This window comes from Tachypleus tridentatus, chromosome 12 (genome assembly GCF_004210375.1).
Source record: "Tachypleus tridentatus isolate NWPU-2018 chromosome 12, ASM421037v1, whole genome shotgun sequence".
NCBI classification, from domain to species: Eukaryota; Metazoa; Arthropoda; class Merostomata; order Xiphosura; family Limulidae; genus Tachypleus; species Tachypleus tridentatus.
In genome coordinates, this window is record NC_134836.1 from 289,869 (window position 1) to 295,205 (window position 5,337).

The following is a 5,337-nucleotide window of genomic DNA, read 5'->3' on the forward strand; positions in this document are numbered from 1 at the left end:
TGTAATGATGTAGAAATGAGTGTCTTGTACTTAAGACCCCTTCTTCTGCCACCAATAATTCTCTATGAAATGGCAGAAACCTTTTCCGAACCAAAATTTTATCTGTCTCAACTTTACTTGTTTTTCAAAACAAAAAAAAAAACCCGTAAGCAGCAGACGAGTTCCAAAGATTCATTTCAGCAACTAAAAAACAAAGAAGCCAATAAAAGATGTTTACGAATGATACTTAATTAATTTTCCATTATGTTTTATTCTAAAAGAAAATTTATTTATTGTTTTAGATATAATCTGTAACCTAGACAACTGAATAACATAGGAGTGTCAGGGCTTTATTTACCGTGTAATCACAAGCCACAGGAATAGCCAGAAGTAATGTGATTTAATATGCAGTTTATTATCATAACTTATTAAAGCTATTACTGTCTCACTAGTTGTACTTTTTGGAATATATATTTCAGTTTTCCAATTTACCGTTGAGGTTTTTTTATGTATCTAATAACAGTTAAGAGACTTTAAATTTTCCTTCAGAAACAGAAAATAAGAATATACTCCTCACACAGTAGCATTTTTTGCGATAAATGTTTCAGTATTTATAAGTAATTTGCATTGAGGTTGTAGTAAAGAGTTTTTCTTATCAATCAAAATATGAAAGAAAGAAAAGAGTTTGCGTCCTATTCGAGAGTTGTTATTGACTGTTTAAAGAAAGATAATGTTACGACGATGCAATTATGATACATTAACTCCATAATTGAAACTTTACCTTTGACTGGTTCTCGAATTCGTACAACCACTTCCAGACTTTTTACTCACAAAAATTAACTACTAACATGTGATAGACAGGCTAAAGTTAGACATTATTTCACTGAAAAAATCTTATAAAGTTTCTTGACACTTGTAGACAATTTAAACAGCAGGTATATTATTTAAACCAAATTATGAAAGAAACTTTACTGATGTTTTTGCTTTAATGTCATTTTATTTTTAAATGTGCAGAGAAAACATGTGAATTCTGATTATAATCCAGATACAATATGCACATTTGAACGAAGTAACTTCGTTAGATAGTGTGACTGCTTCACATTAAACTGTCAATTGTGTAACTATAGCAGAATATGTTGGTCATACAAATATAATTCTGGTGTGTCTTAAGTACAGACAAGTGAGGTTCTTCCGCTAAGTGCTGTTTTAAAGTTTTATTTTTATTATTTGGTGAAAGTTATTGAATGTTTTTTCTCTGAAAATATAAAAATATTTGCTGAAATTACCTTGTTTTGACAACAGTATCTCTGTACGGATGTAAAACTGTCAACCTCATTTTAAAGAATTAAAGGCATTGCTTTTGTTATGTGATAACATGTTTCACATTTCTTTTCCTTCTTTTATATATACGTTAGTATATATAATTGCATATACCTGTTTTACGTTTGCTTATTTGAAAAGTCTGATTGTAAATGACTTATAGATCCATCACGTTATTCTTATTACAAAAACATATCAATATCTTGCCAGCTTAGCCTCATATTTAATCTTACCTATACAATATAATAAGAAATAGGCCCGGCATGGCCAGGTGGTTAAGGTGCTAGACTCGTAATCTGGGGGTAGCGGGTTCGAATCCCCGTCACACCAAACATGCTCGCTCCTTCAGCCATGGGGGCGTTATAATGTGACAGTCAGTTCAAATATTCTTTGATGAAAGAGTAGTCTAAGAGTTGGCGGTCGGTGGTGATGACTAGCTGCATTCCCACTAGTCTTGCACTGCTAAATTAGGGACGGTTAGTGCAGATAGCCCTCGTGTAGCTTTGCGCGAAATTCAAAAACAAAACAAACAAACAACATGATAAGAAACACTCTCATTACTCATAAAACAAACAAACAAATAAGTTGATGAAAACTTATCGTCCCTAGTTAATAAAAATTGGCATTTTCAAGTACCTTTTTATAATTTCGCGAAAACATACACGAGGGTTACCTGTGCCAGCCTGCCCCTGATTTAGCCTAGACTAGAGGGAAGACAGCTAGTCATCACTACTCAGTGCCAACTCTTAGGTTACTATCTTACTAAGAAATTGTGGGATTGACAGCACTTGTAACGCTTTCACAGTTAAAAAGGCGTGCGTGTTTTGTGAGACGGGGACTCGAACCAGCGATCCTCAGTTTGCGAGTTGAATACCTTAACCACCTGGCCATATAAATATTAACAAATAAAAACTAAAAGTATGAAAATCATTTTTTTTCGTATAATTACTTGCCATATATATTTTATTGTTTCTGGTACATAAATCTTGGATAAAAATTCAATTATACATCAACTGACTTTTTGCCACATTTTCCTTATCGTAGAATAAAAGGTATTCTTTATATTTCATGAAGCAAAGAAAAGTCTGCCAGATATAGAAATTCACACATTAAAAACTCCATAACATATTAAACAGGTCTAGCCGAGAAGGTCCTTGTTTCAACTACATGTTCATTACAGTCGTGATTTGGAAGTTTCCATTTCATATTCAATGTGGATTGCAATTTTATTTTTATTTCCCACGTTCATAAACTAGTTTGACTTTACGTGTACCTTGATTTCTTAGAAAAGAAACCGAACCTGATGAAACATTCTTTTCCTGGAAAAAAAATCAACAAGAACAACACCTGTTTCACAGGATTTAATTTCATATATAATTAATTAAACAATAATCATATTTTACAATAAAATAAAATAATAAAGAAACATTTTACTTTAAATCAGCAAACTAACTTCAACAATTCCAGCTGATTTATTTATAAGTTTGCAACATTGTGTCTGTGGTTTATATAATAAAAGTGTTCATTTAATTATATATATTTCCTATTCATTAATAGAACTTTGTGATGAAGGAATACAATATTATCCAAGAATTGCTAGTATTGATAAACGATGCTTGCAACTTTTTATAATGATGAGATACCATCATGGCGTCGAACTCTTAGTTGCTGAAGAGTGTGTGTGGGGGGGTCGAAGGTCAGCTTTCTTTTTCGCTTTGTTTGCACGTGATTGAGCCAGCACGCAGTGACGAGCTCGATGACTTTTCAGATTTTATCAGGTCTTTTCACGGAGCGCGAGTGATGGTTGTAGACCGGTAAGACAGGAGGAATGCCATCAGAACAGCATTCCACAGTATACCTTAGCCGGAGGCTTCTACATAGGTAAAGAAAGGGAGTGGAATCATGGGAGTGAAGGCAAGATGGTAGGGGATGAATCTGTTTGGGGCCGCTCATTTTCCACGGGGACTATTTTTTTTGTAGAAGAAATCATCCCATGTAGCTCTACTATTCGTCTAATCACATTCGGGAATGACAATTTTATATTACACTTATAATTTTAAACATAACTAAACTTTACCGCTAAAAGAGGAAAGAAAATAATTTCAGACATGTTGTTGATTCGTTTTTTAAGCATTTATGAAAATATGCATAAGATATAGTTATTTGTCAACCATATTAAAACTACTGAATTAAGTCCCTTTGACATCAATAACAGAAAGGCTCATAAATCTATATCCAGTATTACATTTCCAAATTTCATGAACATTCATTTTTGAACGTATTAACTAATTATTAATGAGTTCTGACAAAAAATGAGAGAAGTCTATTTTCTCTAATGGGATAATTTAAAATAGCATACAGCGTAATGAAGACACCAGACTGACTAGAAATATTTAATTTAATCCACATTTCACCGAATAGATAAAACCGCATGATGGCTAGATGCACTGAACCGTCGATTGAGGATATTCACTTCTATATAAGAAACATATGTAGCGAATAAGATTATAAGTCGATAATTGCCTGATACTAATAATACTGATACAATTTGCATCGGTTTTAATGAGGGAAGAAAAAGATTGAATTGCTTTGACCTTTTCTTATAGAGTGTAAAAATTGAATAAGGAAATAATTAAAATAATTTCAAAAGGAAAATAAATAAAATATACACTATATTAATTATAAAAACAACCATAAACATCATAAGATTGTAATTAAAGATTTGTTTATAATAGACAACACGAAATATTACATTTTGAGCAACAAGAAGCCCCGGCATGGCCAAATGTGTTAAGGCGTTCGACTCGTAATCCGAGGGTCGCGGGTTCGAATCCCTTTCAGCGGGGAGGGGCGTTATAATGTGACGGTCAATCCCACTATTCATTGGTAAAAGAGTAGCCCAAGAGTTGGTGGTAGGTGATGATGACTAGCTGCCTTTCCTATAGTCTTACACTGCTAAATTAGGGACGGCTAGCGCAGATAGCCCTCAAGTAGCTTTGCGCGAAATTCAAAACAAACGAAGAAACAAAAGCAACAACAAAAAAGTAATAAAATATTAAGTTAATTTATTTAATGTGTGAGCACACCGCAGTGATGTGCCACCACCACACAGGCGAGTTTCAGCATTTGATACTTCACGTGACATGCTTATCGCGAATATATTTGGTTCTCAGAAAAGTGGCGATCATTCGACAATTCAATAGTGTTTTATGACTGAAAGTATGCTAAAGCTCTTTCTGATGAAACATGTTCATTTTACGAAATAATAAAATAGCAAATAGATGCAAAGCTCTTGAAGCACCAATTTCAAAGATGACTATTTATAATATAGGAGACATTGCAACTCACTATTTTACGCATGACTGTTGTTACCAATGCCAAAACGCATCCTACTTAACCTAAAAACGCACACTTGCAAGTACGTATGCCTTGAATAAAAGCATAATGTGCTTCATTACTCAAGTAAAGTACACAGTAAGGCAAAGAAAAAGTATTGTTCAGAGGCTAAGAGGTGAGCCTCGCGTCACGTAGAGTATTAATATAGATGTGTTATTATTTACCCAGCAGATGTAAGGTTGTTTTTTGTTACTTGTTAAGTATAAAGCTATAAAATGGGATATCTGTGCTCTGTTTACTGCAGGTATTGAAACCAGATTTTTAGTATTTATAAGCACTCACTCAGAGTTACCGATGAGTTCTCGGATGGTAGATAACAATTAATCAGTTGTTATTATTATCAGTTATCTGAAAAATATAAAATATACACATCCAGATTTAGATGGCAATTATTTTTCTGGATCGGTTCAGATCGATTCAAGCAATATATATATATATATATATATATGAAATATTAAATAGCATATTTGGAGAAACAGTTGTAATTACAGCCGATTGTGAATAAAAACCTGAAGTAAAATTATCGTTAGCTTTTAGCAGGACCACTTGTATTTTTGTTTATATTTTTAAAAAATGTTTGCCCAAAGCTACACAACACCTGTCTGCAATTAAACGTCCCTAGCTTTAAATTGATAGACTGAA